At 32.0% G+C, this 27,317-nt stretch overlaps 3 long non-coding RNA genes across 6 annotated transcripts in view; 2 read left to right on the top strand and 1 right to left on the bottom strand.

Annotated features, from left to right (window-relative positions):
- The window catches only part of LOC126917982 (uncharacterized), a 446,175-nt gene that overhangs the window by 418,549 nt on the left and 309 nt on the right, over positions 1-27,317 (top strand). The gene's annotated exons all lie outside the window — the stretch shown is intronic.
- Positions 1-27,317, top strand: part of LOC126917986 (uncharacterized) — a 31,783-nt gene that overhangs the window by 4,400 nt on the left and 66 nt on the right. Inside the window, exon 2 of the long non-coding RNA XR_007711183.1 lies at positions 21,194-21,233. This is a non-coding gene — a long non-coding RNA (uncharacterized LOC126917986). The remainder of the gene's footprint in view (positions 1-21,193; positions 21,234-27,317) is intronic.
- LOC126917981 (uncharacterized) lies at positions 20,130-27,300 on the bottom strand. 2 transcript variants are annotated; one of them, XR_007711158.1, is made up of 4 exons: positions 27,141-27,300; positions 20,975-21,022; positions 20,434-20,902; positions 20,130-20,354 (listed from the first exon to the last, which is right to left on the bottom strand). It is a non-coding gene; the product is annotated as an uncharacterized LOC126917981 (long non-coding RNA). The 2 variants fall into 2 exon arrangements; XR_007711157.1 differs by having other exon boundaries at positions 20,130-20,902; positions 27,141-27,295.

The raw sequence follows: 27,317 nt of genomic DNA on the forward strand, positions 1-27,317 counted from the left end.
TAATACTACATAACGTTATACATTATACCGAATTAGTATATACCGTTATACGTTATAACGTAATACTATATAACGTTGCACGTTATATCGTAATAGTATATAATGTTATACGTTATAACGCAATACTATATAACGTTATACATTATACCGAATTAGTATATACCGTTATACGTAATAACGTAATGCTATATAACGTTACACGTTGTATAGTAATTGCATATAACGTCATGCGTTATATCGTAATAGTATATAACATTATACGTTATATCGTAATAGTATATAACGTTATACGTCATAACGTAATACTATGTAACGTTACACGTTGTATGGTAATAGTATATAACGTTATGCGGTATATCGTAATAGTATATAACGTTATACGTCATATCGTAAAAGTATATAACGTTATACGTTATAACGTAATACTATTTAACGTTATACGTTCCAACGAAATGCTATATAACGTTATACGTTATAACGTAATACTACATAATGTTATACATTATACCGAATTAGTATATACCGTTATACGTTATAACGTAATACTATATAACGTTGCACGTTATATCGTAATAGTATATAATGTTATACGTTATAACGTAATACCATATAACGTTATACGTTATAACGTAATACTACATAACGTTATACATTATACCGAATTAGTATATACCGTTATACGTTATAACGTAATACTATATAACGTTGCACGTTATATCGTAATAGTATATAACGTTATACGTTATAACGTGATAATATATAACGTTATACGTTATAACGTGATAGTATGTAACGTTACTCGTAATAACGTAGTACAATATAACGTTGTACGTTATAACGTAATACTACATAACGTTATACATTATACCGAAATAGTATATACCGTTATACGTTATAACGTAATACTATATAACGTTGCACGTTATAACGTAATAGCATGTAATGTTATAAGTTATAACGTAATACTATATAACGTTATACGTTCTAACGTAATGCTATATAACGTTGTACGTTATAACGTAATACTACATAACGTTATACATAATACCGAAATAGTATATACCGTTATACGTTATAACTTAATACTATATAACGTTACACGCTGTATAGCAATAGTATATAGCGCTATTCGTTATATCGCAATAGTATACAATGTTATACGTTATAACGTAATACCATATAACGTTATACGTTATAACGTAATTCTACATAACTTTACACGATGTATAGTACTAGTATATAACGTTAAACGTTATACCACAATAGTATATACCGTTATACGTTATAACGTAATACTACATAACGTTATACGTTATACCGTAATAGTATATAGCGTTATACGTTATAGCGTAATAGTATATAACGTTATACGTTATAACGTAACACTATATAACGTTATACGTTCTAACGTAATGCTATATAACGTTATACGTTATACCGTAATAGTATATAACGTTATACGTTATAGCGTGATAGTATATAACGTTATACGTTATACCGTAATAGAATATAAAGTTATACGTTATGACGTAATACTCCATATCGCTATACATTAAACCGTATTAGTATGTAACGTTATACGTTATTTCGTAATACCATATAACGTTATACGTTATAACGTAATAATATATAACGTTATACGTTATAACGTAATAGTATATAACGTTGTACGTTATAACGTAACACTATATAACGTTATACATTATACGGAATTAGTATATACCGTTATACGTTATAACGTAATACTATATAACGTTGCACGTTATAACGTAATAGTATGTAATGTTATAAGTTATAACGTAATACTATATAACGTTATACGTTCTAACGTAATGCTATATAACGTTATACGTTCTAACGAAATGCTATATAACGTTATACGTTATAACGTAATACTACATAACGTTATACATTATACCGAATTAGTATATACCGTTATACGTTATAACGTAATACTATATAACGTTACACGTTGTATAGTAATAGTATATAACGCTATACGTTATATCGTAATAGTATGTAATGTTATACGTTATAACGTAATACCATATAACGTTATACGTTATAACGTAATACCACATAGCTTTAAACGATGTATAGTATTAGTATATAACGTTATAAGATCTAACGTAATGCTATATAACGTTATACGTTATAACGTAATACTACATAACGCTATACATTATACCGAAATAGTATATACCGCTATACGTTATAACTCAATACTATATAACGTTACACGCTGTATAGTAATAGTACATATCGCTATACGTTATATAGTAATAGTATATAATGTTATACCATATAACGTAATACCATATAACGTTATACGATATAACGATATAACGTAATACCGTATAACGTTATACGTTATAACGATAGAGTATATAATGTTATACGTTATAACGTAATACTATATAACGTTGCACGATGTATAGTATTAGTATATAACGTTATACGTTCTAACGTAATGCTATATAAAGTTATACGTTATAACGTAATACAACATAACGTTATACGTTATACCGTAATAGTATATACCCTTATACGTTATAACGTGATAGTATATAACGTTACTCGTTATAACGTAGTAGTATATAACGTTATACGTTACAACGTAATACTATATAACTTTACACGTTGTATAATAATAGTAAATAACGTTATACGTTATAACGTACTACTATATAACGTTGCACGTTATATCGAAATAGTATATAATGTTATACGTTATAACGTAATACTATATAACGTTATACGTAATACCGTAATAGTATATAACGTTATACGTTATAACGTAACGCTATTTAACGTTATACGTTCTAACGTAATGCTATATAACGTTATGCGTTATAACGTAATACTACATAACGTTATACATTATACCGAAATAGTATATACCGTTATACGTTATAACGTAACGCTATATAACGTAACACGTTGTATGGTAATAGTATATAACGTTATGCGGTATATCGTAATAGTATATAACGTCATACATTATAACGTAACACTATATAACGTTATACGTAATACCGTAATAGTATATAACGTCATACGTTATAACGTAACGCTATTCAACGTTATACATTCTAACGTAATGCTATATAACGTTATACGTTATAACGTAATACTACATAACGTTATACATTACACCGAATTAGTACATACCGTTATACGTTATAACGTAATACTATATTATGTTACACGTTGTATGGTAATAGTATATAACGTTATGCGGTATATCGTAATTGTATACAACGTTTTACGTCATATCGTAATAGTATATAACGTTATACGTTATATCGTAATAGTATATAATGTTATACGTTATAACGTAATACCATATATCTTTATACGTTATAACGTAATACTACATAACATTGCACGATGTATAGTATTAGTATATAACGTTATGCGGTATATCGTAATAGTATATAACGTTATACGTCATATCGTAATAGTATACAGCGTTACACGTCATATCGTAATACTATACAGCGTTACACGTCATATCGTAATAGTATATAACGTTATACGTTATAACGTAATACTATATAACGTTATACGTTATAACGTGTTACTATATAACGTTATACGTTACAACGTAATACTATATAACGTTATACGTTCTAACGTAATGCTATATAAAGTTATACGTTATAACGTAATACCACATAACGTTATACGTTATACCGTAATAGTATATACCCTTATACGTTATAACGTGATAGTATATAACGTTACTCGTTATAACGTAGTAGTATATACCGTTATACGTTATAACGTAATACTATATAACGTTACACGTTGTATAGTAATAGTATATAACGCTATACGTTATATCGTAATAGTATATAATGTTATACGTTATAACGTAATGCTATATAACGTTATACGTTATACCGTAATAGTATATAAAATTATACGTTATAACGTGATAGTATATAACGTTATACGTTATACCGTAATAGAATATAAAGTTATACGTTATGACGTAATACTCCATAACGTTATACATTAAACCGTATTTGTATGCAACGTTATACGTTATTTCGTAATACCATATAACGTTATACGTTATAACGTAATAATATATAACGTTATACGTTATAACGTAATAGTATATAACGTTGTACGTTATAACGTAACACTATATAACGTTATACATTATACCGAAATAGTATATACCGTTATACGTTATAACGTAATACTATATAACGTTGCACGTTATATCGTAATAGCATGTAATGTTATAAGTTATAACGTAATACTATATAACGTTATACGTTCTAACGTAATGCTATATAACGTTATACGTTCTAAGGAAATGCTATATAACGTTATACGTTATAACGAAATACTACATAACGTTATACATTATACCGAATTAGTATATACCGTTATACGTTATAACGTAATACTATATAACGTTACACGTTGTATAGTAATAGTATATAACGCTATACGTTATATCGTAATAGTATATAATGTTATACGTTATAACGTAATACCATATAACGTTATACGTTATAACGTAATACTACATAACATTGCACGATGTATAGTATTAGTATATAACGTTATAAGATCTAACGTAATGCTATATAACGTTATACGTTATAACGTAATACTACATAACGCTATACATTATAGCGAAATAGTATATACCGCTATACGTTATAACTCAATACTATATAACGTTACACTCTGTATAGTAATAGTACATATCGCTATACGTCATATAGTAATAGTATATAATGTTATACCATATAACGTAATACCATATAACGTTATACGATATAACGATATATCGTAATACCGTATAACGTTATACGTTATAACGATAGAGTATATAATGTTATACGTTATAACGTAATACTATATAACGTTGCACGATGTATAGTATTAGTATATAACGTTATACGTTCTAACGTAATGCTATATAAAGTTATACGTTATAACGTAATACCACATAACGTTATACGTTATACCGTAATAGTATATACCCTTATACGTTATAACGTGATAGTATATAACGTTACTTGTTATAACGTAGTAGTATATAACGTTATACGTTACAACGTAATACTATGTAACTTTACACGTTGTATAGTAATAGTATATAACGTTACACGTTATAACGTACTACTATATAACGTTGCACGTTATATCGTAATAGTGTATAATGTTATACGTTATAACGTAATACTATATAACGTTATACGTAATACCGTAATAGTATATAACGTTATACGTTATAACGTAACGCTATTTAACGTTATACGTTCTAACGTAATGCTATATAACGTTATGCGTTATAACGTAATACTACATAACGTTATACATTATACCGAAATAGTATATACCGTTATACGTTATAACGTAACACTATATAACGTAACACGTTGTATGGTAATAGTATGTAACGTTATGCGGTATATCGTAATAGTATATAACGTCATACATTATAACGTAACACTATATAACGTTATACGTAATACCGTAATAGTATATAACATCATACGTTATAACGTAACGCCATTCAACGTTATACGTTCTAACGTAATGCTATATAACGTTATACGTTATAACGTAATACTACATAACGTTATACATTACACCGAATTAGTACATACCGTTATTCTTTATAACGTAATACTATAAAACGTTACACGTTGTATGGTAATAGTATATAACGTTATGCGGTATATCGTAATAGTATACAACGTTATACGTCATATCGTAATAGTATATAACGTTATACGATATATCGTAATAGTATATAATGTTATACGTTATAACGTAATACCATATAACGTTATACGTTATAACGTAATACTACATAACTTTACACGATGTATAGTACTAGTATATAACGTTATACATTATACCGTAATAGTATATACCGTTATACGTTATAACGTAATACTACATAACGTTATACGTTATACCGTAATAGTATATAACGTTATACGTTATAACGTGATAATATATAACGTTATACGTTATAACGTGATAGTATATAACGTTACTCGTTATAACGTAATACTATTTAACGTTACACGATGTATGGTATTAGTATATAACGGTATGCGGTATATCGTAATAGTATATAACGTTATACGTCATATCGTAATAGTATATAACGTTATACGTTATTACGTAATACTATATAACGCTATACGTTAAAACGTAATACTATATAGCGTTATACGTTCTAACGTAATGCTATATAACGTTGTACGTTATAACGTAATACTACATAACGTTATACATAATACCGAAATAGTATATACCGTTATACGATATAACTTAATACTATATAACGTTGCACGTTATATCGTAATAGTATGTAATGTTATAAGTTATAACGTAATACTATATAACGTTATACGTTCTAACGTAATGCTATATAACGTTATACGTTCTAACGAAATGCTATATGACGTTATACGTTATAACGTAATACTACATAACGTTGTACATTATACCGAATTAGTATATACCGTTATACGTTATAACGTAATACTATATAACGTTACACGCTGTGTAGTAATAGTATATAACGCTATACGTTATATCGTAATAGTATATAATGTTATACGTTATAACGTAATACCATATATCGTTATACGTTATAACGTAATACTACATAACTTTACACGATGTATAGTATTAGTATATAACGTTATAAGATCTAACGTAATGCTATATAACGTTATACGTTATAACGTAATACTACATAACGTTATACATTATACCGAATTAGTATATACCGTTATACGTTATAACGTAATACTATATAACGTTGCACGTTATATCGTAATAGTATATAATGTTATACGTTATAACGTAATACCATATAACGTTATACGTTATAACGTAATACTACATAACTTTACACGATGTATAGTACTAGTATATAACGTTATACGTTATACCGTAATAGTATATACCGTTATACGTTATAACGTAATACTACATAACGTTATACGTTATACCGTAATAGTATATAACGTTATACGTTATAACGTGATAATATATAACGTTATACGTTATACCGTGATAGTATATAACGTTACTCGTTATAACGTAGTACAATATAAAGTTGTACGTTATAACGTAATACTACATAACGTTATACATTATACCGAAATAGTATATACCGTTATACGTTATAACGTAATACTATTTAACGTTACACGATGTATGGTATTAGTATATAACGGTATGCGGTATATCGTAATAGTATATAACGTTATACGTCATATCGTAATACTATATAACGTTACACGTTGTATAGGAATAGTATATAGCGCTATACGTTATATCGCAATAGTATACAATGTTATACGTTATAACGTAATACCATATAACGTTATACGTTATAACGTAATTCTACATAACTTTACACGATGTATAGTACTAGTATATAACGTTATACGTTATACCACAATAGTATATACCGTTATACGTTATACCACAATAGCATATACCGTTATACGTTATAACGTAATACTATATAACGTTATACATTATACCGTAATAGTATATACCGTTATACGTTATAACTTAATACTATATAACGTTACACGTTGTATAGTAATAGTATATATGGTTATACGTTATATAGTAATAGTATATAATGTTATACGTGATAACGTAATACCGTCTAACGTTATGCGTTATAACGATATAGTATATAATGTTATACGTTATAACGTAATTGTATATACCGTTATACGTTATAACGTAATGCTATATAGCGCTATACGTTATAACATAATACTACATAACGTTATACATTATACCGAAATAGTATATACCGTTATACGTTATAACCAAATACTATATAACGTTACACTATGTATAGTATCAATATATAACGTTAAACGTTATAACGTAATACCACATAACGTTATACGTTATAACGGATAGTATATAACGTTACTTATTATTACGTAGTACTATATAACTTTATACGTTACAATGTAGTACTATATAACTTTACACGATGTATTGTGTTAGTATAAAATGTTATACGTTGTAACGAAATACTATATAACGTTATACGTTATTACGTAATACTATATAACATTATACATTCTAACGAAATGCTATATAACGTTAAACGATATATACTAAAATAGTATATAACGTTATATGTTAAATCGTAATAGTATATAACGTTACACGTTATACCGTAATAGTATATACCGTTATACATTCTAACGTAATACTATATAACGTAACACGTTGTATGGTAATAGTATATAACGTTATGCGGTATATCGTAATAGTATATAACGTTATACGTCATATCGTAATAGTATATAACGTCATACATTAGAACATACCACTATATAACGTTATACATTCTAACGAAATGCTATATAACGTTAAACGATATATACTAAAATAGTATATAACGTTATATGTGAAATCGTAATAGTATGTAACGTTACACGTTATACCGTAATAGTATATACCGTTATACATTCTAACGTAATACTATATAACGTAACACGGTGTATGGTAATAGTATATAACGTTATGCGGTATATCGTAATAGTATATAACGTTATACGTCATATCGTAATAGTATATAACGTTATACCTTATAACGTAATACTATACAACGTTATACGTTATAACGTAGTAGTATATAACGTTATACGTTATTACGTAATACTATATAACGCTATACGTTAAGACGTAATACTATATAACGTTATACGTTCTAACGTAATGCTATATAACGTTATACATTATAACGTAATACTACATAACGTCATACATTATACCGAAATAGTATATACCGTTATACGTTATAACCTAATACTATATAACGTTACACGTTGTATAGCAATAGTATATAGCGCTATACGTCATACCGCAATAGTATACAATGTTATACGTTATAACGTAGTACCATATAAAGTTATACGTTATTACGTAATTCTACATATCTTTACACGATGTATAGTACTTGTATATAACGTTATACGTTACACCGTAATAGTATATACCGTTATACGTTATAACGTAATACTACATAACGTTATACGTTATACCGTAATAGTATATAGCGTTATACGTTATAGCGTAATAGTATATAACGTTATACGTTATAACGTAACACTATATAACGTTATACGTTCTAACGTAATGCTATATAACGTTATACGTTATACCGTAATAGTATATAAAATTATACGTTATAACGTGATAGTATATAACGTTATACGTTATACCGTAATAGAATATAAAGTTATACGTTATGACGTAATACTCCATATCGTTATACATTAAACCGTATTTGTATGCAACGTTATACGTTATTTCGTAATACCATATAACGTTATACGTTATAACGTAATAATATATAACGTTATACGTTATAACATAATAGTATATAACGTTGTACGTTATAACGTAACACTATATAACGTTATACATTATACCGAATTAGTATATACCGTTATACGTTATAACGTAATACTATATAACGTTGCACGTTATATCGTAATAGCATGTAATGTTATAAGTTATAACGTAATACTATATAACGTTATACGTTCTAACGTAATGCTATATAACGTTATACGTTCTAACGAAATGCTATATAACGTAATACGTTATAACGTAATACTACATAACGTTATACATTATACCGAATTAGTATATACCGTTATACGTTATAACGTAATACTATATAACGTTACACGTTGTATAGTAATAGTATATAACGCTATACGTTATATCGTAATAGTATATAATGTTATACGTTATAACGTAATACCATATAACGTTATACGTTATAACGTAATACTACATAACTTTACACGATGTATAGTATTAGTATATAACGTTATAAGATCTAACGTAATGCTATATAATGTTATACGTTATAACGTAATACCACATAACGTTATACGTTATACCGTAATAGTATATACCCTTATACGTTATAACGTGATAGTATATAACGTTACTCGTTATAACGTAGTAGTATATAACGTTATACGTTACAACGTAATACTATGTAACTTTACACGTTGTATAGTAATAGTATATAACGTTACACGTTATAACGTACTACTATATAACGTTGCACGTTATATCGTAATAGTATATAATGTTATACGTTATAACGTAATACTATATAACGTTATACGTAATACCGTAATAGTATATAACGTTATACGTTATAACGTAACGCTATTTAACGTTATATGTTCTAACGTAATGCTATATAACGTTATGCGTTATAACGTAATACTACATAACGTTATACATTATACCGAAATAGTATATACCGTTATACGTTATAACGTAACACTATATAACGTAACACGTTGTATGGTAATAGTATGTAACGTTATGCGGTATATCGTAATAGTATATAACGTCATACATTATAACGTAACACTATATAACGTTATACGTAATACCGTAATAGTATATAACGTCATACGTTATAACGTAACGCTATTCAACGTTATACGTTCTAACTTAAGGCTATATAACGTTATACGTTATAACGTAATACTACATAACGTTATACATTACACCGAATTAGTACATACCGTTATTCTTTATAACGTAATACTATAAAACGTTACACGTTGTATGGTAATAGTATATAACGTTATGCGGTATATCGTAATAGTATACAACGTTATACGTCATATCGTAATAGTATATAACGTTATACGATATATCGTAATAGTATATAATGTTATACGTTATAACGTAATTCCATATAACGTTATACGTTATAACGTAATACTACATAACTTTACACGATGTATAGTAATAGTATATAACGTTATACATTATACCGTAATAGTATATACCGTTATACGTTATAACGTAATACTACATAACGTTATACGTTATACCGTAATAGTATATAACGTTATACGTTATAACGTGATAATATATAACGTTATACGTTATAACGTGATAGTATATAACGTTACTCGTTATAACGTAATACTATTTAACGTTACACGATGTATGGTATTAGTATATAACGGTATGCGGTATATCGTAATAGTATATAACGTTATACGTCATATCGTAATAGTATATAACGTTATACGTTATTACGTAATACTATATAACGCTATACGTTAAAACGTAATACTATATAGCGTTATACGTTCTAACGTAATGCTATATAACGTTGTACGTTATAACGTAATACTACATAACGTTATACATAATACCGAAATAGTATATACCGTTATACGATATAACTTAATACTATATAACGTTGCACGTTATATCGTAATAGTATGTAATGTTATAAGTTATAACGTAATACTATATAACGTTATACGTTCTAACGTAATGCTATATAACGTTATACGTTCTAACGAAATGCTATATGACGTTATACGTTATAACGTAATACTACATAACGTTATACATTATACCGAATTAGTATATACCGTTATACGTTATAACGTAATACTATATAACGTTGCACGTTATATCGTAATAGTATGTAATGTTATAAGTTATAACGTAATACTATATAACGTTATACGTTCTAACGTAATGCTATATAACGTTATACGTTCTAACGAAATGCTATATGACGTTATACGTTATAACGTAATACTACATAACGTTATACATTATACCGAATTAGTATATACCGTTATACGTTATAACGTAATACTATATAACGTTACACGCTGTATAGTAATAGTATATAACGCTATACGTTATATCGTAATAGTATATAATGTTATACGTTATAACGTAATACCATATATCGTTATACGTTATAACGTAATACTACATAACTTTACACGATGTATAGTATTAGTATATAACGTTATAAGATCTAACGTAATGCTATATAACGTTATACGTTATAAGGTAATACTACATAACGCTATACATTATACCGAAATAGTATATACCGCTATACGTTATAACTCAATACTATATAACGTTACACGTTGTATAGTAATAGTACATATCGCTATACGTTATATAGTAATAGTATATAATGTTATACCATATAACGTAATACCATATAACGTTATCCGATATAACGATATAACGTAACACCGTATAACGTTATACGTTATAACGATAGAGTATATAATGTTATACGTTATAACGTAATACTATATAACGTTGCACGATGTATAGTATTAGTATATAACGTTATGCGGTATATCGCAATAGTATATAACGTTATACGTCATATCGTAATAGTATACAGCGTTACACGTCATATCGTAATAGTATATAACGTTATACGTTATAACGTAATACTATATAACGTTACACGTTATACCGTAAGAGGGTGTAACGTTAAACGTTATCACGTAATACTATATAACGTCATACGTTATAACGTAATACTACATAATGTTATACGTTATGCCGTAATAGTAAATAACATTATACATTATAACGTAATACTTCATAACTTTATACGTTATACCGTAATAGTATATAACGTTATATGTTATAACGTAATACTATATAACGTTACACGATATGTAGTAATAGTGTATAACGCTATACGTTATATCGTAATAGTTTATAATGTTATACGTTATAACGATATAGAATATAATGTTATACGTTATACCGTAATGCTATATAACGTTACACGTTGTATAGTAATAATATATGACGTTATACGTTATATCGTAATACTATGTAACGTTATACGTTATAACGATATAGAATATAATGTTATACGTTATAACGTAATACTATATAATGTTACACGATGTATAGTATTAGTATATATCGTTATACCTTATAACGTAATACCACATAACGTTATACGTTATACCGTAATAGTATATACCGTTATATGTTATAACGTGATATATATATCGTTATACGTCATAACGTAGTACTATATAACGTTATACGTTACAACGTAATACTATATAACGTTACACGTTGTGTGGCAATTGTATATAATGTTATGCTTTATATCGTAATAGTATATAACATTATACGTTATATCGTAATAGTATATAACGTTATACGTTATAACGTAATTCTATATAACGTTATACGTTATAAAGTAATACTATATAACGCTATACGTTAAAACGTAATACTATTGTCACGTCCCGCGTTCCGCACGTGACGCCACGTGAACCAATAACTTTTGAATAATTAAACACGACCAATAATAATAAATTAACTAATAACTAACCAATCAAAATAAAAAGAATGATATAAATGAGTCAATAAGGAGAAACACTACAACCAATCAGCAATGACATATAAAATACAAAGAAAATGAAATAATTAAATGAACCGATAAATAAAACAAGTCGCGATTCAAATGTATGAGATTTCTCTGCGAAAACACATGTATATACACACACGTGTATGCATATCTGTGTGTGTGACCTACTTCGTGAATCTGAATAATTGGTAATCTAATAAAATATAAAAGAAATAAAATATACTACACTACATCAGCATTCTAATGAAAGTGAAAATTGTATACAAGATTGCTCTGCGACACACACATATATAGATATACACATGCGTACGCGTATCTTTGGGAAAAATTCATAATATATATATATATGTATGTATACGTTATTAAACCATTAAAACGCAAAGAAATAAATATATAGAATTACATTTCTACGAACCTAGAGAATTATATACGAAATCCACATTATGGAATATTCAACCAATTAACTATCTGAGAAACAATGAGAATAACAATACACTCACATATACATATGCATATATATATTTTACATAATGGAAAATTACATTGTGAAATGTATATATATGTCGGAGATGAAAGAATACTGGAACCTTCCCTTCGGAACTTTGGGAAGACCCCTAGTATTGTAATTTAGATTTCACCATAGCCGAATTAAGAAACTGTTGTCATTCGATTCGACTGTACTTATTTGAGATTTATGATAGTGAGCTCGGGCTCGAGGCGACAACCATTCGCCGAACGTAGTCGCGGTCAAGGGATGAACATTTTGTCTAACAAAGGCATGAAGTAACTCTATAGCTCTCCTTAAAAGAAATACTTAGGACGGGGCACGACGGTAAGCATTTCAACGATTTCTGTCCCGTGGCTCGCCACACGCAGACTCTATTCTTTGAGTAAGATGATTACCAGATGTCGACGCGTCTCCACAGTACATGTTCAGCTAGCCCGAGGACACGCTATAAATTTTAAGATCTGTTTAACTAAAGTCCTTCAAACCGACAAACAGTCCTCGTCCCAACTACTAGAAAATAGGAGAAATCTATTTTTCTCACCAACGACGCTTCCTCTTCTCGAACTTTCTCTTAAGGGCGGCTAGCACCCTTCCCTAACCACCAACATGGAAATTGACCAATTAACAGTAACGCCAATTTCCCTCACTTTCCGAATGAAGGCTTTTCTCCACGAATCCGATGATGTCGTGCCCTTAGGCACACCCGTCATAGTTTTCCTCGACAGCGTTACCGTGATGGAGAACCACTCTCCGGTACGATCTCAAAGACGATTCAAGTAACTCTCAGATACGTAGTGATTGCCTCGTGCATTAACATGGAGTACAACTTAGACGCTGAAGAAAAGTAGAGTTCGTCATCCCCTTGACCGCGGATTCGTTAGTGAGCCTAGGATCATTGTCATTAGCTTCTCGAGTATCTAATTATCGCGATTACTTGTCCAATTCCATCATAGTCATATTTGCACTAGTAAATATCTCCTCTATTGCATAATGATCACGTCTAGCGCCAATAGGGATTCGTTTCACGCCCTCAAACCTAACTCAAATCTTAACGCCAACCCGACATCAGAAGTGGGATCAGTGCCGATTATAACAGTGCTAGAACTTACGATCATCGTGCGCAAGTCGCAAATCGTGCGCAATTCAGTCGCTAGTGCAAATCGAGTGTGAAACCTAACCATTACCGCTACCACGTTTTAACCCTTAAAATCGCGTGCTCCGACTCCGCTGCATGGGGCGCAGCTGCCAATCTGATTATGGAAGGAAACTATAATTTCAATAACGAGTGGCGAGTCGACTTCTACGTACTGGAAGCACCAACGGATAGATCAAGTCATCTGGGTGAGTCGTTCCCATTTTACTCCGATTCGGGAGCCGAGCGTTCACTAATTAAAGAGTCCGCGGCCTCGAGATTTTCTGGCAAAGGAATGACTGACATATTAGTAATGCGAGGAGTAGGGAATACCTGTATTAAACATACGCCTCCCATTTGTTCATTGTGTGTATTAATGATTTTTACATCGAAGATAATTTCTCATGTCCTTGCTGATAGTTATTTGAAATATGATGTCGCGATTAGTTGCGGAACTCTAAGTCTGGTTTTTGACGTAACATTACACAAAATAGCCTCGCTATGTGTAAAACAAAAATGATTGGTGTCTGTAATGAAACCACTGCAAACGAGATCGTCGTTAATGAAGTTGACGCTGATGTACATGGTGATAATAAAAGTCGATCAATTTCTCTTCTCGACAAATTCAAAGATTCATTCGTTACGGGTTTCCTACGTATTCGCGTAAATGCAGGCCGGTTAGAAATACGATTAACTGATCCTAACACCACCGTAGGAGGAAGTCCTTATAGACTTAGCGAGGAGGAGCGAAGAGCGGTACGTGAGAAAACAAGCGTTCTAATTAAAGCAAAGATTATAAGGCCTAGTAATTCGCCATTAGCGAGCCGTAACTCGTGAAAAAAAAACGGCTCAGATAGATTACGAGTGGATCCCTGAGATCTAAATCAAAGTATCGTCGCGGATCGGTACCCTTTACTCCTTATGGCGGATCAAGTCGCGAGATTGCAAGAGGCGAGACATTTTATTAGCCTGGATATGGCCAGCGGGTTTCACCAAATTTCTATTTATCCTAATCCAACGGAGTTTACAGCGTTCGTTACCCCGACAGACAATATGAGTAGATAACGATGCCGTTTGGACTGAAAAATTGCACCGTCCGTCTTTCGGAGGGTCATTCGCAAAGCCTTAGGTGACCTTCCTCATTCGTACGTTGTTATTTATTTCAATGACGTCCTAATTATTGCCAACTCGATAGATCAAGCTTTAGAAAGATTGAACACCGTATTAGATACCCTCGTAAAAGCCGAATTCTCTTTTAATTTTGCGAAACGTTCTTTTCTAAAGACATCGGTGCTCTATTTGCGATATGTAATTCATAACGGAGAAGTTCGTCCTAACCCGGGTAAAATACACACCTGAAGTTCTTCACCCGTGCCAACGACCGTCACACAGTTCAGGCAGTTCATAGGGTTAGCTCCGTACTTCCGAAAATTCATCCCTAAATTCTCACAGATGATGAAACCCCTGTATGCGCTCATCTCAGATAACAGAAATATAACTTGGACAGATAGACACGAGAAAATAAGACAACAGGTAGTTTCCACCCTGACCGACGCGCCGGTGCTAACGATATTCAACTCCAATTACCCGATAGAACTACCTACTGACGCTAGCTCGGAGAGTTACGGGGTGATTTTGACGCATCAAGCCGAAGGTAAGAACAAGGTAATAGAGTATTACAGTAAAAGAACCAGCCCCGCGGAATCCAGATATCACTCCTATGAACTCAATACAATAGCTATCGTAAACGCCGTAAAACATTTCTGTCACTATCTATAGGGACGGGAATTTCTTGTCGTCACGGATTGCAACTCGTTGAAAGCATCGAGTGATAAAGTACATTTAAATGACAGGGACCATAGGTGATGGGCTTACTTGCAGACTTTTATTTTTGACATTATGTATCGGGAAAGTAAACGGACGGCTCACAAATTTCTTGTCGCGAAACCCCACAGGCGTTGACCCTATTAAATTCGACAAAATCAAAGAGAAAATAGTTGACTGGCCGAAATTTCGGAAGATTGGCTATTAGCGGGACAACGTCGTGATTCTCAAACCTTGGAAGTCGTCAAGGGATTGCAAAACGATGGACTCGCGGAAGACATCGCGAATACATACGAATTACGGTTCGGTACTCTGCACCGTAGAATACAAAGAAAAGGCAGGATTCTCTGTGTACCTATAGTCCCAAGATGTTTTAGATAGTCTGTTATTAACCATGTGCACCAGTCAATTATGCACTAAGGTTGGGAGAAAATGCTGGAGAAACTATACGAGTATTACTGGTTCGAAGGGATGGCGAAGTACATTCGCCGATTCATTGAGAACTGTCATGCTTGTCAAGTTTCGAAAGCTAGTTTAGGTAAGATACAAGCCGAACTGCATCCTATACCTAAGACCAGCATACCCTGGCATACGGTCCACATGGACATAACAGGCAAGTTGAGTGGTAAAAGCAATTCGAAGGAGTACGTCATTGTTTTGATCGACGTCTTCACTAAATTCGTATACCTGCATCATACTCGTAAGATAGATTCCCTTAACACCATTAAAGCGCTTAAATCCGCTATATTTTTATTCGGGAGTCCCTGCCGGATAATAGCAGATCGGAGAAGATGTTTTAAGGGTAAAAGAATTTCGAGAATTCTGCGAAAGCAAACGAATTAAAGTTCACTTGATAGCGATCGGTGCTAGTAGAGCCAATGGACAGGTAGAGCGTGTTATGGGTACATTGGAAAATATGTTCACGGTAGTAGAGACGACCGGGTGGCCGTGGCAAGACGCGATTGGGGAAATACAGTTGGCTTTGAATTGCACCACCAACCGCGTGACAAACTCGAGCTCATTAGAACTACTAATAGGTAGAACGGCAAGATTTCGCGATCTGTTGTTACCCGATAACATCAAAAGTATCGATATCTCCAATATAAGACGACAAGCAATAAAGTGGATGGAAACTAGTGCTAGGTATGATGAGGATGGATTTGACAAAGCTAAAGCTTAAGCGGTTAGGTTTAATCTCGGTGATTTCGTATTACGCAAAATGAGGAAAGAAATTAAATTAGATCCAGAATTTAGAGGTCCACTTGTGATAGCAGAAGTCTTGGAAGGGGACAGGTATATCTCGAAGACATTAGACGGTAAGCGATCGTACAAATACAGTCACGACAGGTTGAGGAAAATGCCAGATGGTCGCATCCCTGATGAGTTGGATGTCTGTAGTGAAGGCAATAGCAGTGACCATGACGATATGAGCACTTCGACCTCGGAAGATCAGTAGCACTATGCCATTAACACCCGGCAGAGCGAGTTCGCACGTGTTTCGGGGAAATAATGTGATAAAGCTCAGAGAGAACGTTTGATGTAGTTCACACGCTTTTTGTGGTAATAGTGTGATGAGGCTCAGTGAGAACATGCGATGTGGTTCGCATGCATCTCGGGGCGACAGTATGATAAGGCTCAGTGAGTACATGCGATGTGACTCGCATGCATCTCGGGGCGACAGTATGATAAGGCTCAGTGAGAACATGCGATGTGATTCGCATGCATCTCGGGGTGACAGTATGATAAGGCTCAGTGAGAACATGCGGTGTGGTTCGCATGCATCTCGGGGCGACAGTATGATAAGGCTCAGTGAGAACATGCGATGTGATTCGCATGCATCTCGGGGTGACAGTATGATAAGGCTCAGTGAGAACATGCGGTGTGGTTCGCATGCAACTCGGGGCGACAGTATGATAAGGCTCAGTGAGAACATGCGGTGTGGTTCGCATGCATCTCGGGGCAACAATATGGTGAAGCTCGGTGAAACCGTGGAACAAAGCTCTATGTGCTCATACGATCTAGAAGACCGAGATCCTTTGGAGTGCGAAATCGAAAATGGTCCATCATGCCGTTACGATCCGACTAATAACCTGCAGGATGCAACTATCACCTTGAATACTAACTATAACGCTACTAATTTTCATTATCTTTTATTTCTTTGCTGCCAAACCCCCGAACAGGATTTGTTGCTACACTGGACCCTTGCCTTATTCGAACATCTAGTTAAATTGCGAATAATGTCAATTGTATCGAGTCTAATGTTAGGAAACTCAATATTTTAGTTACACACGAGGACGTGTGATAGTCAGAATGGCCGTGTCGGAGATGAAAGAATACTGGAACCTTCCCTTCGGAACTTTGGGAAGACCCCTAGTATTGTAATTTAGATTTCACCATAGCCGAATTAAGAAACTGTTGTCATTCGATTCGACTGTACTTATTTGAGATTTATGATAGTGAGCTCGGGCTCGAGGCGACAACCATTCGCCGAACGTAGTCGCGGTCAAGGGATGAACATTTTGTCTAACAAAGACATGAAGTAACTCTATAGCTCTCCTTAAAAGAAATACTTAGGACGGGGCACGACGGTAAGCATTTCAACGATTTCTGTCCCGTGGCTCGCCACACGCAGACTCTATTCTTTGAGTAAGATGATTACCAGATGTCGACGCGTCTCCACAGTACATGTTCAGCTAGCCCGAGGACACGCTATAAATTTTAAGATCTGTTTAACTAAAGTCCTTCAAACCGACAAACAGTCCTCGTCCCAACTACTAGAAAATAGGAGAAATCTATTTTTCTCACCAACGACGCTTCCTCTTCTCGAACTTTCTCTTAAGGGCGGCTAGCACCCTTCCCTAACCACCAACATGGAAATTGACGAATTAACAGTAACGCCAATTTCCCTCACTTTCCGAATGAAGGCTTTTCTCCACGAATCCGATGATGTCGTGCCCTTAGGCACACCCGTCATAGTTTTCCTCGACAGCGTTACCGTGATGGAGAACCACTCTCCGGTACGATCTCAAAGACGATTCAAGTAACTCTCAGATACGTAGTGATTGCCTCGTGCATTAACATGGAGTACAACTTAGACGCTGAAGAAAAGTAGAGTTCGTCATCCCCTTGATCGCGGATTCGTTAGTGAGCCTAGGATCATTGTCATTAGCTTCTCGAGTATCTAATTATCGCGATTACTTGTCCAATTCCATCATAGTCATATTTGCACTAGTAAATATCTCCTCTATTGCATAATGATCACGTCTAGCGCCAATAGGGATTCGTTTCACGCCCTCAAACCTAACTCAAATCTTAACGCCAACCCGACACATATATATATACAAATATTATTATATCGAACAACTACTCATCTAATATACAAAACCACCTTGTAAAAATTACATTACTGAACATTCAACTAAACCAACTGAAGATTTAATATAATAATATATAATAATATAATAATGTATATATATATACATAGATATGTGAAATATCAGCGTTGTATATAACCAGAAACAATACAAATGTCACACGACTTCTTCAACAACTTCGACTCTTCGTTCCTGCCGACAACACCTCACACGATGACTGCGTCTTCTAGGGCCACTTACGGATGCTTTACAATCCTTCATCTTCTTGCACTGAAATATCATATGCAGTGAATAAAACACGAAAGAAGCAGGATGAACTAAATAAAAGAAATCATAACAAGATACACACCGAGACAGTCCGCATGGGAACCTCTGACAAAGATACCTCCGTATCTATCATTAAACGCATAATAATCAAGATGCGCAAACCTCATTTGGAAGTCGACACCACTCACAGCGTGCCAATGCAAGGGACGAAAACGAATGAAATTGTATTTCGTGAAGACGTTTCACCACTTTCCATAGATCAGAAACTGGAGTTACACAACTAATAACCTAATAACAAGAAAGTAATATAAAATATACACGATTTAATATATAGCAAATATGGACATATAAATCTACAAGGAGCAAAATATATCTCATATTGTCAAATAAAACCAAATTGTCAAAAGATCATCAGGACACGACGCCAACGAAGGTGCCACTGTGCCTATTTGGATGGAAAACCGCCACTTCAGCATCATTCCTCGCACATATTCACACACGCACGTCGATCACGTCATCTCGTACCATTCACATATCTTCCTCCTCTTGCGCTAAAACAAATTCACAAGTTTAAGGAAACAAACAACATGCGAAACGAGACAGAATACTAAAAACACACTCACACAATTCGCACAGGCGCGGACGCTTTTGTGTCCATGACTCAACATAACCTGTAATCATCAAACTCCACGTTCTCTCATGGAAACTCTAAAAACCTGCAGCATTGCGATTCCCACCGGAACGAACTGTCACGTGACAGTCATCCCATTGGGGATGTCATTATAAAAAGCGTAGCGACACAATTCAAATCGGAGTAATCGTTATCAGTTAGAATAAAAGAGAGTAATTGTTAGCGGGTCAGTTGAATAAAAGAGTAAGAGAGTAATTGTTAGCGTTCGGGAGAATTTAGCGAAAAATAAAATACAGAGAGTAATTGATAGCGTTCGGAAGAATTTAGCGAAAAATAAAGAAGAGTCAGATTAATTGTTAGCGTTAGCGTTAGCGATTAATTGTTAGTGGTTCAGTTAGAACAATCAGAGTAATTGTGAAAAGAGAGTAACTGCCATTAGTTGGTTCAGTTAGAATATAGTCAGAGAAATTGTTAGCGTTCGGGAGAATTTAACGAAATTAAAGAAGAGTAATTCAGTTAGAATAAAGAAATACGATAGAGCAATTGTGATTAGTTGGTTCAGAGGAATTTAGCGAAAATAAGGAGAGTAATTATTAGTCGTTCAATTGAATTTGAGTGAGTCTGATATCAGTTCGTTCAGTTGATTTAATTAGAATTTAAGTTAGGATTGGAGAATAATTGTTCGTTCCAGTTCGAGTTTAAGAGTTACGAGATATAAATGTTATTAGTCAGTTCGAATTATAAAATAATTGTTATTAGTCTGTTAGAATTAAAACAATAGTTGGCTCAAGTTTTGTGTTAGTATTTCGAATTGTTAAACACGTCCGGACACACTGTTGTTTACACTGTTCAAATTAAATAAAGATTAAAACGAAAAATTATAGAAGTGTCAATCTTTGTAAAACCGGAATCACCCCAGCGGCCTGCCCGTTCATGAGCGGAGGCCAACGTCAGGTGAGTCAACTTTAATTATTATTAATAATTAATAATTAAAATAATGAATAATCTCAATAATTAGTATAATTCGTCATTAATTCCGCCAGTAATAATTATTTATAATATAATTGTTTATTCGAAACAATCCTCTCCCGTGCTAGTATTCCTGCGCATAGCAGGTTAGCCGAAACGTGGAGATTGTAGACCAGAGGCCTAAACTCCCATCAACGCTACTTAATCTAACAAGAAATATCTAATTGAAACAGTCCTTAGACTGTTTCTGGTGGCAGCGACTACTACATTGTTTAAAATTTGAAAATTTGGATAGCGAAACGTAACACTATATAACGTTATACGTTCTAACGTAATGCTATATAACGTTATAAGTTATAACGATATAAAATGAAATGTTATACGTTATAACGTAATACTATATAACGTTATACGTTATAACGTCATACTACATAACGATATACGTTATACCGTAATAATATATACCGTTACACGTTATAACGATATAGAATGTAATGTTATACGTTATAACGTAATACTATATAACGTTATACGTTACATCGAAATACAATACAACGTTATACGTTATATCGTAATACTATATAACGTTATACGTTGTAACGATATACTACATAACGTTATACGTTATATCGTAACACTATTGATCGTTAAACGTTATATCGTAATACTATATAACGTTCAGCGTTGTAACGGCATACTACATAACGTTATACGTTATATCGTATTGTTATACAACGTCATACGTTATATCGTAATACTATATAACGTTATACGTTGTAACGGTATATTACATATCGTTATACATTATATAGTAATACTATTCAACGTTATACCTTATATCCTAATACTATACAACGTTATACGTTATATCCTAATGCTATACAACGATATACGTTATATCGTAATACTATAGAACGTTATACGTTATATCGTAATAATATATAACGTTATACGTTATATCATAATAGTATATAACGTTATACGTTATATCGTAATACTATATAACGTTAAACGTTATATCGTAATACTATATAACGTTATACGTTATATCGTAATACTATATAACGTTATACGTTATAACGTAAAACTATATAACGTTATACGTTATAACGTAAAACTATATAACGTTATACGTTATAACGATATAGAATATAATGTTATACGTTATAACGTAATACTATATAACGTTACACGATGTATAGTATAAGTATATAACGTTATACGTTATACCGTAATACCACATAACGTTATACATTATACCGTAATAGTATATATCGTTATACGTTATAACGTGGTAGTATATAACGTTATACCTTATAACGTAGTTCTACATATCGTTATACGTTACAACGTAATACTATATAACGTTACACGTTGTGTGGCAATTGTATATAATCTTATGCGTTATATCGTAATGGTATATAACATTATACGTTATATCGTAATAGTTTATAACGTTATACGTTATAACGTAATTCTATATAACGTTATACGTTATAACGTAATACTATATAACGCTATACGTTAAAACGTAATACTATATAACGTTATACGTTCTAACGTAATGCTATATAACGTTATACGTTATAACGTAATACTATATAACGCTATACGTTAAAACGTAATACTATATAACGTTATACGTTATAACGATATAGAATATAATGTTATACGTTATAACGTAATACTATATAACGTTACACGATGTATAGTATTGGTATATAACGTTATACGTTATAACGTAATACTACATAACGTTATACGTTATAAGACAATGCTATATAACGTTACACGTTATAACGTAATACTATATAACGTTATACGTTATAACGATATAGAATATAATGTTATACGTTATAACGTAATACTGTATAACGTTACACGATGTTTAGAATTGGTATATAACGTTATACGTTATAACGTAATACTACATAACGTTATACGTTATAAGACAATGCTATGTAACGTTACACGTTATATCTTAATACTACAGAAAATTGTACGTTATATCGTTACACTATAGAACGTTATGGGTTAGATCGTAATACTATGCAACGTTATACGTTATATCGTAATACCATATAACGTTATACGTTGTAACGATATACTACATAACGTTATACGTTATATCGTAATACTATATAACGTTATACGTTCTTACGGTATACTACATAACGTTATACTTTATATTGTAATAATATATAACGTTATAAGTTCTATCCTAATACTATATAATGTTATACGTTATATCATAATAGTATACAACGTTATACGTTATGTCGTAACATTATATAATGTTATACGTTATATCATAATACTATATAACGTTATGCTTTATATCGTAATACTGTACAACGTTATACGATATATCGTAATGTTGTATAACGTTATACGTTATAAAACAATGCTATATAACGTTATACTGTATATCGTAATACTATACAACGTTATGCGTTATACCGTAATAGTATATAACGTTATACGTTATATCGTAATACTATGTAACGTTAAGCGTTATATCGTAATAGTATATAACGTTATACGTTGTAACGATATACTACATAACTTTATACGTTATATCGTATTGTTATATAACGTCATACGTTATATCGTAATACTATGTAACGTTATACGTTGTAACGATATACTACATAACTTTATACGTTATATCGTATTGTTATATAACGTCATACGTTATATCGTAATACTATGTAACGTTATACGTTGTAACGGTATATTACATATCGTTATACTTTATATCGTAATACTATACAACGTTATACGTTATATCCTAATACTATACACCGTTATACGTTATATCCTAGTACTGTACATCGTTATACGTTATATCGTAATACTATAGAACGTTATACGTTATGCCGTAATAATATATAACTTTATACGTTATATGATAATAGTATATAACGTTATACGTTATATCGTAATACTATATAACGTTAAACGTTATATCGTAATAGTATATAACGTTATACGTTATATCGAAATACAATACAACGTTATACGTTATATCGTAATACTATATAACGTTATACGTTGTAACGGTATACTACATAACGTTATGCTTTATATCGTAATACTATATGGCGTTATACGTTATACCGTAATAGTATATAACGTTATACGTTATATCATAATGGTATATAACGTTATACGTTATATCGTTAAACTATGTAACGTTATACGTTATATCGTAATACTATATAACGTTATACGCTATATCGTAATACTATATAACGTTAAACGTTATATCGTAATACTATATAACGTAACACTATATAACGTTATACGTTATAACGTAATACTATATAACGTTATACGTTATAACGTAATACTATATAACGTTATACGTTATATCGTAATACTATATGACGTAACACTATATAACGTTGTACGTTATAACGTAACACTATATAACGTTATACGTTATAACGTAATACTATATAACGTTACACGATGTATAGTATTAGTATATAACGTTATACGTTATAACGTTGTCACGTCCCGCGTTCCGCACGTGACGCCACGAACCAATAACTTATGAATAATTAAACACGACCAATAATAATAAATTAACTAATAAACAACCAATCAAAATAAAAAGAATTATACGACAGACAATCAAAATGAAATAAATGAATCAATAAGAAGAAACACTACAACCAATCAGCAATGACATATAAAATACAAATAAAATGAAATAATTAAATGAACCAATAAATAAAACAAACCACGATTCAAATGTATGAGATTTCTCTGCGAAAACACATGTATATACACACACGTGTACGCATATCTGTGTGTGTGACCCACTTCGTGAATCTGAATAATTGGTAATCTAATAAAATATAAAAGAAATAAAATATACTACATTACACCAGCATTCTAATAAAAGTGAAAATTGTATACAAGATTACTCTGCGACACACACATATATAGATATACACATGCGTACGCGTATCTTTGGGAAAAATTCATAATATATATATATATGTATGTATACGTTATTAAACCATTAAAACGCAAAGAAATAAATATATAGATTTACATTTCTACGAACCTAGAGAATTATATACGAAATCCACATTATGGAATATTCAACCAATTAACGATCCGAGAAACAATGAGAATAACAATACGCGCACATATACATATGCATATATATATTTTACATAATGGAAAATTACATTGTGAAATGTATATATATATATACACATATTATTATATCGAACAACTACTCATCTAATATACAAAACCACCTTGTAAAAATTACATTACTGAACATTCAACTAAATCAACTGAAGATTTAGTATAATAATATATAATAATATAATAATATATATGTATACATAGATATGTGAAATAGCGTTATATATAACCGGAAACAATACAAATGTCACACGACTTCTTCAACAACTTCGACTCTTCGTTCCTGCCGACAACACCTCACACGATGACTGCGTCTTCTAGGGCCACTTACGGATTCTTTACAATTCTTCTTCTTCTTGCACTGAAATATCATATGCAGTGAATAAAACACGAAAGAAGCAGGATGAACTAAATAAAAGAAATCATAACAAGATACACACGGAGACAATCCGCATGGGAACCTCTGACAAAGTATCTATCATTAAATGCATAATAATCAAGATGCACAAACCTCATCTGGAAGCCGACACCACTCACAGCGTGCCAATGCAAGGGAGGAAAACGAATGAAATTGTATTTCGTGAAGACGTTTCACCACTTTCCATAGATCAGAAACTGGAGTTACACAACTAATAACCTAATAACAAGAAAGTAATATAAAATATACACGATTTAATATATAGCAAATATGGACATATAAATCTACAAGGAGCAAAATATATCTCATATTGTCAAATAAAACCAAATTGTCAAAAGATCATCAGGACACGACGCCAACGAAGGTGCCACTGTGCCTATTTGGATGGAAAACCGCCACTTCAGCATCATCCCTCGCACATATTCACACACGCACGTCGATCACGTCATCTCGTACCATTCACATATCTTCTTCCTCTTGCGCTAAAACAAATTCACAAGTTTAAGGAAACAAACAACATGCGAAACGAGATAGAATACTAAAAACACATACTCATACAGTTCGCACAGGCGCGGACGCTTTTGTGTCCATCACTCAACATAACCTGTAATCATCAAAATCCACGTTCTCTCATGGAAACTCTAAAAACCTGCAGCATTGCGATTCCCACCGGAACGAACTGTCACGTGACTGTCATCCCATTGGGGATGTCATTATAAAAAGCGTAGCGACACAATTCAAATCGGAGTAATTGTTAGCGGGTCAGTTGAATAAAGGAATA

This window comes from Bombus affinis, chromosome 6 (assembly GCF_024516045.1).
Source record: "Bombus affinis isolate iyBomAffi1 chromosome 6, iyBomAffi1.2, whole genome shotgun sequence".
In the NCBI taxonomy this organism is placed as follows: Eukaryota; Metazoa; Arthropoda; class Insecta; order Hymenoptera; family Apidae; genus Bombus; species Bombus affinis.